The following is a 12,187-nucleotide window of genomic DNA, read 5'->3' as shown; positions in this document are numbered from 1 at the left end:
CCCAAGGGGGTCGGGACCCACAGGTTGAGCACCCCTGCCACAGGCTAACTTAAACGAGAAAATCCCTCACAGACATTGGCAAGAACTAAGTTAGTCAAGGTGACCCCTCAAAAGCACGGTCATAGACAGACTTAACAGGACAATCCCTGACAGACACGACCAGCTAATCAAGATAACACCTCTCAAGTGTTATTCTGGAGGCCTTTCCTAGCTGACTCCAGACCTGACCATTGCAAGCTCAGGTTCCTAGCAAAAGCCAAGTGGTCATTTGGCTGTTTGGCCTGTGAGCCACTTCTAGTGGGTGTTTTCATTTTCAGTGTGGTTGGCTAAGCCATAGTTGGTTGCTAAGTTCCCAGAGCCTTAGTCGTCCATGGGAGGGGGCCAGGCTGAGGAACAGAAATCACAACGTGTGCCACCCTTTCCTGATCCTTTCCACCTGCAGTGGAAAGGCGTGCACACGTTCATGGGCAGCAGCCAGAGGCCGTCTTCTGAGGCACTGGAATGTAAATACCTTCACACACCATTCTGGCCTAGGTCCCTTGGTAGTTTGGAGGGGAAATGTTTTTCAACTCAGAACTGTCTCTGTAATTATGGCTAGCTCATAACTAAAGATTCTCTTGAGGCAAAAATAGAAAATTCTCATTCCATGCAAATGAAGTCTCACAGCTGTTTGATGTGCAGGGGCCCTGGTCATTACAGGGTCCTCCACGCAGAAACACTGCAAATACGGGAAATTCGGTGTTCAACTCAGCCTTCGGTTTCCCTGACTTCTCAGCAGGAGGGCGATAAATTGGCTGTTGAAGGACTGAGTGCCCTTTGTCCTGCAGGCTCCTGTTCTAAAGTCACTTCAGACTGTGACACTTGGACTGGTAATACCAAGCAAAGTCTGAAGCTGTGCACTTCCTTGTCTGTGCTAGGACAGCGTGCGGCCTGTATGTACCCCTGAAGGTCAGTCAGTGCTCTTTCCAATACTGGTGAGTCACCATGTGTGTCACTTGTCTCTGGGCATCTTGTGTGTTTAACATGTATTTGGGTTGTTGCTGTTAAGAGTTATTTTATCTTTTCTTTTCTTTTCTTTTTTTTTTTTTTTTTTTTTTTTTTTTTTTTTTGTGTGTGTGTGTGTGTGTGTGTGTGTGTGTGTGTATGTGTTAGCATGTGTTCCGGAAGCCTCCATGTGGGTGCTGGGGACTGAACCCAGGTCCTCTGCAAGAGAAGCCAGGGTTTTTAACCACTGAGTTGTCTCTTCACCCCCAGCTGTTGCTTTCTGAGACAAAGCCTTACTCTGTAGCCCAGGCTGGACTGGAACTTAGGGTGATCCCTCTGTCTCACCCCCCAAGTCCTAGAATTATAGGCATGAACTGCCCTGCCCAACGACCATTCGAGGCTTATGTGCTGTTCTCCATTAAATCAAAAAAGGTACATGTGTGTGTATGTTTCATATTTCAGTATCATGCCTCTATTAAAAATAACTCAAAATACTTAGGACACAGTGCTCTCTCTGTGAGTTGTATGTGTCTTCAGGTCTGTAATGGAGGCACATGCATACTTTTCCACAAGAGGTCATGGTGGAATCCTCAGCCCACTTTCCTCTCCCTCATAAATACAATTTCATTGATGGCTTCAATGAATCCACCAGAGCTGTGATCGAGTCCCTCCCATGACCGTGTGTCCTTCCAGGGGTTCATATTTGAGACGATGGATTCCGAGTGGGGTTGACTGAGATGACCTGTTAGACATGAACAGTAGGGACTACTAAGTTCAAGGTGGATTCCTCTGCCCTCCCCACAGGGTGCAGGGCAGTTTTCATTCTCTTAGAGTTTGTAGCAATCCCGACTTTTGTGAACTTGTATCATTTTTGTTGTTCAAACATGTTGAGTCCTGAGTCCTGGAAATCCTGTGTTTCTTTCTTGTGAATGAAGGAAAGAATATTTTGTCTGAACTTGATGTGTAGACCAGGCTGGCCTGGAATCACAGAGTCCCCCCTCTCTGCCTCCCCAGTGCGGGGATTAGAGCTGTGTGCGATGGTTAATTATCTTGTCTCTCAGATTGCTTGATGTGACTTCTGCCACGTCTCCCCTTCATCTGCCTTGAATATCAGGCATCTTTGAGTAATAGGAAGGAATATTTTTGTCACAGCAAATGTACCCTTTCATTTTCTCCTTGCTATTTTTATTTTTATAGGTATTTTCATTACAAAGTTAGTGTCTGTTTTATGGATAAATGTGCCCATGTCCTTTACCCTTCAGGGGCTCCATGTTGGGTTTTTACTGGTCCTACTAACTTAGAAGACAGTTGTAACCAGACAGTCACCCGTGTTTTCTCCTAGTGTCTCCATGGTCTTGCCCCTGTGTTTATCCAGTGCTTGCCCTTGGGTTTATCCAGGGCTGTGTGACTGTGATAGGTGAGGTGGGCATCACGTGTTGGCGAAAGTTTTCGGGTATCAGGTGCTGGATAGATTGTGTGCTGTGTGGGGTCATGCCCGCAAGTCTCGGTCCCCATTTCACGGGGTGCAGTTGGTCTTGTTTACTATTTAGACCACAATTGGGAATAGCATATATCCAGGGAGATGACAGCCCAGCTTCGTCCAGGAGCCCTTTGCTCACTGGCCTGAGTTAACGTCTGATGAGGTAAACCCCAGGCCTGGGTGTCAGGAATCCCGTTATAACAAAGAGGTGAGCACAGTCAGCCTGAAGCCCCGCCCATCCTGTCGCCTTGGATTCAGCCAACCATGAGTTGAAATCACTTGTGAAGAAAATCATGCCTGAGACAAATGTGTGCAGATCATCTTTCTCGTCATTTCCAGTCATATAGTGCAGCAGTGGTTTGCACCAGTGGTTTGCACCAGTGGTTTGCAGCAGTGGTTTGCACCGTGCCGACTCTATAGTTGTCCAGAGATGACCCAAAATCCACTCCAGGGGTCGAGGCTATTTGCAGACGCTGGGCCCGTCCACTTAAGTTAGCATCTGCAGGCTTCAGTAACCTTTGGGGATCCTGACAAATCTCCACAGACATTGAAGGAAGATGGGAGCATCCTTCGTGTGGAAGAGCTATTCTAGTATGTTCCCAAGCCTTTTATTACAGGATTCCCCTGTGGAGATGCAGCTGCCCCCAGGGGGGTTCCATCGTGCACTTGGGACGAGGAGGACAGCCATGGGAAGCTGAAGGGCTGGTGGCGTGTGACTAATGTGCAGAGCTGCACTTGTGGGACTCTGTCCTTTACGGCCCCACTGACTGCATCTTACCTCATCGGTGCCCATTGTCGATAGCTCAGTCTCTTAAACTGGGATCCACCCTTCCCTTGCCACCAGCAGGGCTGGCTGACGGTGCAGCCACAGAGCCAGGTCACTGGAAAGGGCTGTTGCTCTTGTCGTCTGACATTCCACACGGGGGTCATGCTGTTGAGCAGGAGAGCCTGGCCTTTCCAGAGTCAGCTAGGTCCATTCTGAATGTCACACATTCAGCTGTGGTTGCACTGGCTTCACCAGTGACAGATGAGTGATAGTGTTGGGCAAATTAGTACAAACTTTCCACCTCAAAGGAGGGATGCATGTCTGGCAAGATGGCTCAGCAGGCCAAGAGGCTTGCTGCCAAGGTGGACAACCTGAATTTTATCCCTGGGACCTACGGGTTGTTCTCTAACCTCCACACACTAAATAAATGTACCTTTAAAAGGGACAGGATAATTAATGCTCTCAAGAGCTGTTGGTCGACCAGAAGGGTTAGACACACAGGGTCTTGGCAAGACCTTGGCGCAGGGTATACGCCCCACCTCACTTGCTTGGCTCTGTGTGTTGCATGGTTCCTGTGTTACCTCTACCATAGTAAAATACTGTGTAGTAAAACCCATTCTGTTGGGACAACAGAATTCCCAAGAGTCTAGGACTGTGTATGCTCATTTATCTTGCCCCCGCCCCAAGCTATCCGATTGTAGATGCCCTCCGAAAGGCCGGCTGTACATCAAGTTTGAAGCCACTGAATAACATGTCTGTTCTGTAGCATGGCTGTTCACCGGTAACTGTGATGCAGGGGGCTCGTCGTTTTGATAACCAGGTTTGGATTTTTGTTCTGGCTTTGTGCCTGCAGCATTACCCTGTCAATGGATGACTCCCAGGGGCTTTCCCATGCCGAGTGCTCTGTAATCATATTGCCCCCACCTAATAAACAGCCAGCTTAGATTCTAATAAACCCTCTTTGCACAGAGCCTTGTTAATGTGCTAAAATAATGGACCCGGGGGCTTTTCCAAAGACTGTAACTCTACAATTAGCTGGCCTCACAGCTCCACGGAGCGCTGATCAAGTTCCCACCACACTGCAATCACCAGGGTCGTCAGAGCACACCAACCACAATGCAGAAGTGCCTCTGAGCCCTAAGGGTCCTTCAGCCCCATAGTCTCGTTTCATTCACTCTGGACATTTCTTGGATAAATGAACCACCCACTTTCAAAGGTCCAACTTTGCCTTACAGAATTCATGTTAGCCATCCAGGTGATAAAGGCTTAACTATGCTACAGCAATGTACAGAGTCTGTTCTATTGTAAATCTCCTGCTTGGATAAGTTGTTTTAGTGTTAGGGGGCAGTTTTATTAAGGGACATCTATTGTCTCCTTGGAAATCATGTGATTTTTACTGCTTCTTTCCTTTGAGGGCATATCTTCTGCCTCATACCTGTATTTGTTACATCTGAACTCTTCAGAAAGGGAGAATTTTCACAATCTTGGAGTCAGTCAGCAGCCCTTTTTTTCTCATGCGTGTGCACTTATGTGCACATGTGTGCATGCTGGAGCGTGCATGGGCACATGTGTGCCGGGTGTAGATGTAGACGTACACGTGTGTACGTGTGGAAGCCCAAGGGTCAACATGAGCGGTCTCCCTCCACCGAGCCCCACCGTATTCGTCGAGGCAAGGTCTCTCGGTTGAACCCAGATCCCTGGCCAGTAGGGTTGGCACTGCGTGCTCACTCCCAGAATCCTCTTCCCTGTCTCCAGTGCTGGGGTTGCAGGCAGGTCATCACGTCCGCTGGCTTTTGCTTGGGTCCCAGGACCTGAACTCCTGCCCTCGTACCCGTGTGCAAGCACTCTGACCACTGAGCCATGCCCAGACCCCTACCAACAGTCATTTTAGCCTCTGGACTCTAGTCCTGCAGTGCACTTCCCACCCTGTAACAACAAATCCTAACATCTTCTCCGCCTCCCTTCCTGATGGTCCTAAAACACCTACTGTGTTCCCTTCCCTTCGTTTGGAATGGCAATGTATATCCTGTGCTATTATATGTAGGAAGTATGTGATCTGCTTTTACAGGGGATTGCAGTTAAGACATTGCATGAATCTCAGAAGAGACTGTGAACTTCGGGCTTTTAAACATTGTCGAGACTGACAGATCATGGGGACTTTTGAAGATGTACTAAGTGCATTTTGCATTATGATATTATTGCAAGCTTATGGGGGCCAGGAAATGGACTGTGGTAGTTTGAATGTAATTGGCCCCCATCAGCTCATAGGGGAGTGACACTATGAGGAGGTGTGGCTTTGCTGGAGGCGTGTCACTGGAGGGGTGGGCTTTGAGGTCTCATACATGCCCAAGTCGTGCCCAGTGCCTCAGTTCACTTCCTGTTGCCTTCAAGATGTAGCACCCTTAGCTCCTTCTCCAGCACCATGTCTGCCTGTGTCTCCATGCTCCCAGCCACGATGACAATGGACTGAGTCACTCCAGTTGCCATGGCCGTCATGTCTCTTCACTATGACACTAGGCAGCAGCATGCTTTTTTAATTAATACCAATTAGGGCGGGGCTTCCTGATAGATTCTGTTTCTGCTATAAGTGTTCAATGCCCCCAGTTTTTCTCATTTCCCCATGACTGCAGCTTCTGAGTCTTCTTAGCTTAGCTTTGCTATTTATGGATGGAAATTCAGCCCATGAAGTTTAAATTTGGATTTTTTTATTTTTTTTTTTTTGGCTGTAGTATTAGGAAGGAGCCACACAACCTCAAAATATATATGACTTCGATGATTTTAATAGAAAAATATAAATTGCCAAAGTTGGTATCAACGTGAGTCAATGTCAGACTCCAGAAATGCAGGTGTGGAGGCCAGAGGGCAGCTGTGTGGACTGAGTGGTATTGAGTGCAGGCCATCTGGCCTGTGAAGCAAACAACTTTATACGAGGGGGCGTCTCATGGCCCCAGTTAGAAAAGTGTCAGTTTTAAATGTTGGTTTCTCAGGTTACAGTCATCCCATCTGCCTTCTCAATATCTTACAGGACTTCTTTCTTAGAAACCACCTTTCCAAAGACTGTCTCAGGATAGGAAGTAGGATCTGACCGTGCACATCTCTCCACTCTCCCGCCAGGGGTCTCTCACAAGCAGTTAGAGTATCTGCGGTTCTGAAGAGCATACTACGACTCCCTTAGTCACAACCAAACACAGAAAACTCAGGAAAAGCAAACATGAACTTGGTGTGTCTGGTGCCAGGGACTTCTCTTGTACTCAGATTCCTGAGGCACACTTCTGAGGAGAGTCTTTATTGAGGGGAGGAAGCAGAGAGCAAGACAGGAGGAGACCATGGGTGGTGTACCCCTAATAACTGCCTCCCACGAGCTGCTCACCCTCAGAATAGCGCCACCTGCTGGGAAGTAGGTGCTCAGCACAGGTGCTCTTGAGGGCATTTTGCTTATGGGGGGCATTTTGCATTTTTTGTGCTGATGGTGGCATGTTGTCTTATGGTTTACAAGTGAATCCTAGATCCTAAAGAAGCAGACGACTCAACCCACGTCCCTCTGATGACCCAGAACGGAAAGCCAGTAGGAAGGCTCCAGTCCATTCATTCAGTGATAGTGAGTTCCATGATCTATTGGAAAACATCTCACAACTGACCGTCATCTTCCCTTAGGACACAGATGAGAACTTTTATGTATTTGTATTTCATGCACTTTGGGTTTTGCTTGCATGTATATCTGCATGAGGGTGTCAGATCCACTGGAACAAGAGTTATACAGACAGCTGTGAGCTGCCATGTGGGTTCTGGGAATTGAACCCGGGTCCTTTGGGAGAGCAGCCCAGTGGTCTTAACTGCTGAGCCATCTCTCCAGCCCCAGAGGAGAAATTTTTTTAAAAGAAAATCTAACCTGAAAGAATATTGGAGGATCAGTGAGAGACAGAGACACACACAGAGAGAGAGTCTTGTATGTCTGTGCGTGGGTTGCCTACATGTTTGTCTGTGCATGTCTGGTGCCTGAAGAAGCCTGCACAGGCCAGTAGGTGGCCTTTTCTCTGCAGCCCGTGCGTGAGGCCGGGGATGTTTTCTCACGGATTCTCAAGGGCCTCCCAACACCTGAAACCTCCTAGGCTCGCCTCCAAATTCTCCATAGCGGGGACCATGTCACCTGGGTTGTGTGTGTGCATTGTCGTGTCCTGTGTTGTCAACGTCCCCCCTCTGGGGGACACTTACACAGTGCCATACTCTTCCTGAGGATCTGGAGCTGAGAATAAACCAGAAGGTTTCACAGAGCCAAGCATTCCTGATTTCCTGCCATGTGTGGTGGGCATGCTGGGGAGGACATGCTGGGGAGGACTCCTGATTCCTGCTGTGTGTGGTGGACATACTTGAGAGGACTCCTGATTCCTCCTGTGTGTGGAGGGCATGCTGGGAGCACTCCTGATTCCTGCTGTTTGGGGAGGACATGCTGGGGAGGACTCTCTAAGGACAGGTTTCCTCCCACACATCCCACTGTGGATGATGTTGAAGCTCCAACCAGTCGTGTGTTGTCATGCACCACGGGCCTGCATGTTGATAGTTTCCAGATTGGGATTTTTGCTATGAGCCCTTTGAATTGCATAGCTATGAGCCCCTTGCATAATAACCCCCCAGGGTAACACCCGAGCCCGCTGTGAGTGGCTGACTTCATGTCTGCAGTCCGTGCTCCCCTCCCCTGCTCCCGCCCAACCCTCTGGCCTTCCTTGCTGCACACTCAGCTGAGCCCTGACGCCTCCTGTCAAATCCTCAAGCACCAAGCACTCACACTGCCATCCATCTCTTTTTCGGTCTGTCTTTTTCTTTTCCCATAACACTTTTATGAAAGTTTCCAACCAAGAAGTTGAAAGGCTTGTACCACAAACACAGGTTACCACCCAGATTCTGGAATGAAGGAATTTCCAGATTTTGCCGTTTCTTCTTCACCCTCCCTGGTTTGGATGCATTCCAGGGTGATGTCATTTGCCTTTGATCTCAGCATGGAAACCTTGAAAGTCTTTCCTTCTGCTTCAGTGCAGTGTGGTGCCTGCCCTTGTTCTCTGGCCAGCTGTTGAGAGGACTTTCCTCAGAGGAGCCTCGGCCTGGTGCGGTATGTGTGTACCTCATGGCCCCTGCACCCTCAGCATCGGGACTTCCTGAGAATAACCATGACACTGTGGCAGGAAGGACGGGCTGATCTTGGTGAATTCACACTTCATGGTGGGGAAGGGTGTAGTCACAGGAACATAAAACGGCTGGTCACGTGTCCACAGTCAGGAGGCAGAGAGCAGCAGATGCAGTGGATGAGTTTTGCTGCCCCCACCTCCTTTTTATTCAACCCAGGGCATTGTGCTGCCCAAGTGCGGGGTGTGCCTTCCTGTGTCGGTGAAGCTCCCTGGAAATGCCTTCACAGACGACCCAGCCGCCTGTTTCAAATGCACCATCTCCCCTCCTCCCTCTTCGACAGACGTTCCCACACTCTAGAGCCCTGGCTCCTTTTGGCAGTGTCTCCATCACATGGGTGTTGAGTGCCTGGCCATCTGGTCAGGGGACCCTGGCTGTCCAGTCCAGTGCTCCTTCAGCCTCCTGATGCTGTCTCTGCCGCATCTTCTGCTTCCCTGTTGGAGCCTGCCCGCCCTGCTCCTCCCAGCATGCCTCACTTCTTCCTGGCTGTGCCCCTGGGCTCTGTCTCCTCTTTCCCCTCTTGTGCTGTTGTAAACGGGTGGAACCAGTGCTCTATAAAGTGTTTAAAGGACTGACCAGAAGCCAGTAATCGAGTCATTTCTGTGGGGGATGGCAGTGCACACATCAGCGTATAAAATGGGTGTCACCTCTCGGAGGTGAGGACAGTGGGACCTGTGACTCCAGAGAACTCATGGAGCCACGTTCACTATGGGATGCGGCTTCGTGGCAAATATTTCCTATAGTGGGAAAAAAATAAAAACACCAAAACCACTGAGTCCTAGTTTTTATGTGAAGCTTGCTATTTTAAATGCCATCAGTCAGTATTTGATCTTTAAAGTGACTGTTGACACACTCTTACTCTGAAGCTTCAACCATTCTGTGTTAAGGGAAGGACCTTTCAAAGGAGCTGTGTCCCTGCCACCTGGCATTGACAGCAAACTCTGAAGGGCAGTGTGGATGCTACTCAGGACAAGTCAGGGCCCGTCTGTGCCGCCCGTACCTTTCGGGTTGTCTTTGGGATGCGTTCTAAGTCTGTGATGTGTAGCCTTAAAATCAAATCAGTAAAGGGAGTGGCGGGTGTTTTTCTGGTGTTTTTCCTCCTAAATCCTCAGGGTTAAGACTGTGATGTGCTTGGGTGGAGAGCCGGCGGTGAGGGAGCCGCATCAGGACACTGGGGATTTCCAGCACTAAGTGATATTCTCACTGCAGCCGGGTGGGCAAGCCTGATGCATGAGATTGATGGCCTTGGGTGGAATCCTGTAAACGACGTCCCAACAGGGTAGAGATCTGTCTCCGGGCGCCGTTAGCAACATCAAAGGGGCAGGAAACATTGCTATGAAGTTATTTTTGTTCTTTCTTTGTTAATGTATTTTCTTCTCTGGAACTAAGTATCCCCATATAATTTTTGGCAAAGCACTGCGGTAGGTAATATTTTTAAAATAGAATACACAATGAGAAAGATTTTTGAAACACATTGTGTTGGATGTATTGACTAAAGAGAAACAAACACACCCCAACTGTGATTTTAAATTACTTTAAAACAGTTACTAGAATTCAAGTGTGTCTCTCCTTAGAGTTATGCCCAGGCTGCATGCATGTGTCTGCTCATATCTCATCATTCCACAACATACTCCAGGTGGCCAGGAAGAAAGCTTCTGAGAAACTAGGCCATCAGAGAAAATACAAGATGCCAAATGGGTGTACTTAACTTACAATGACAACATGTTTATTTTAAGTTCAAATTTAATTGGATGTGGTTGAGTCTATAAATAAAATCAGGAGTTCAGAGAAACAACGAAGATGAGCCAGTGAAGTTTCTGTGTAGAATAAGCCATTTGCAATGGTGTTAGTTGTCAAGGTGACAGAGCCTAGAAGCTCTTGGGAAAGGGCCTCTGCACATGGCTGTAGGAATTATTTTGATTACATTAATAGAGCTGGGGCAACTACACGCTGTGGGCGGCACCATTCCCTGGCTCGGGTCCTTGACTATGACTGTGTGCAGAAAGCAGCTGAGTGGTGACACACACACACACCCCTCTGCCTCCTAAGTGTGAGAAACTGCTTCCAGCCCCGCCCTGACGGACTGCATCCTGGATGCTGTGAGCTAGAGCTATCCTTTCTCCTAGAGTTATTTCCCTGACAGCAGTGGAGCCAAGGTAGAAGTCAGTAATAAAATTCTAACATGTAAAAGCAAACACACTTCAATTCTCAAAGAAAATTTTAATACATAGAATTAAACTAAAATGAAAATACATCCAAATTCTCAGGATGTAGCTGAAAGTATCATTTAGAGAAAGGATTATCATACCAGAAACTAAAAGTAGAAAAAGGAAAGCCCAGCCTGGCATGGGGATGCTGTGTATGACCCAGCACTTGGGAGGTTGAGGCCAGCCTGGGTTCTGCAGCGAGGATATTTTGGAGAATGGATGGGTCCTAGAGCCAGCACTTAGCGGTGAAGCGGTTGCCAGGCACTCCTGGGGCCAGGGCTCAATCCCTGGTGCTGCAAAGCAAGCAAAACTCATAAGAGAAGGGAAGGTGGGAGGGGGAGGGGGGAAATGAGACTGGGAGGGGGAGGGGATCAGCACACATCTCGGGAAGGTAATTAATAAGAGCCGAGTACAGTAACACGTATGTATAAAAATGCTGCCATGAAACTGCATGTGCTACCTTAGGAAATAAAATAAGTCAATATAAAATAACTCAAAATAAATAAAAAGAGGAAAACCAATTAAATTTAAAAAATTAACTCTTTGGGGGAAAAAAAAGCAAAACTGAAAGCTTACTGACAAAGATTAGAGAAACAGATAACTGGCGTGGGATGGTCTGGAAGGCGTGGGCACAGCCCCCGAGCAGAGCCCTAAGGAATGTTCCCGACAACTTTGTGCTCATGAAGAAAGCAACCTGTTCCTTTGTAACTACAGATAATGTTGAGTTGTTCTAGAGTCATTAAAGAAACTGAATTTCTAATCTGTCCAGACCCTGATAATTTCACCAGAATATTCTACCAAACAGAAGATTGGGCAACAGTTTTACATAGTTTCTTACAGAAAATGAGAGAGAGGAAAATATTTCTCAATCCATTTATGGGGTCAATCTGATGTTGACTTCAATAAAAAAAATTGACCAGAAAAGCAAAAGAAAAATGTCAACACACACACACACACACACACACACACACACACTGATGTTGACTTAAAAAAATGACCAGAAAAGCAAAAGAAAAATATCACCACACACATACACACTGATGTTGACTTCAAAGAATGGCCAGAAAAGCAAGAGAAAAACACCAGCAAACACCACAAACACGCGTACATACATATACATGTGCCTTGCACACACAAAACACCACAAACCAAAACACAGGCCAATATCTTGGCAGTCCTCAGTGCAGTGTTGGTGAACTGATCTCACCTGTATGTGGCGGAACACAGTGGCCCAGCAGGATCACCTCTAGATACACAAGGTTTGTTCAGCCAATGTCAGTTAATACATCCTAACAGATACACGGTATTATGAAGAAATTGGATATAACTTGAGTCTACACAGAAAAAGCAGTTGACAAAGTCTCACATTAGTTTCTGATAAGAATTCTCATCAAACTAGGATTAGATGGAAAACCTCAAGCTGATAAAATGCCCATGAAAAATCTACAGCCAACACTGTATTTAGTCGTGATCGGCTCAGTCCCCTTTCCCTGGGATTAGGAGAGAGTCGTGTTGTCGTGGTTGCCATTCTTAGTGGCCATGGTACTGCACTTCCAAGTAGTGGGAGTGGGA

The 12,187-nt window shown here is 47.6% G+C and overlaps 1 protein-coding gene across 6 annotated transcripts in view; it reads left to right on the top strand.

The window, feature by feature from the left end:
- The window catches only part of Ulk4 (unc-51 like kinase 4), a 271,374-nt gene that overhangs the window by 181,544 nt on the left and 77,643 nt on the right, over positions 1-12,187 (top strand). The window lies entirely within an intron of this gene.

This window comes from Cricetulus griseus, chromosome 4 (genome assembly GCF_003668045.3).
Source record: "Cricetulus griseus strain 17A/GY chromosome 4, alternate assembly CriGri-PICRH-1.0, whole genome shotgun sequence".
NCBI lineage: Eukaryota > Metazoa > Chordata > Mammalia > Rodentia > Cricetidae > Cricetulus > Cricetulus griseus.
Note: the sequence above shows the minus strand (reverse complement) of the source record. Positions and strands in the feature narration are given on the sequence as shown.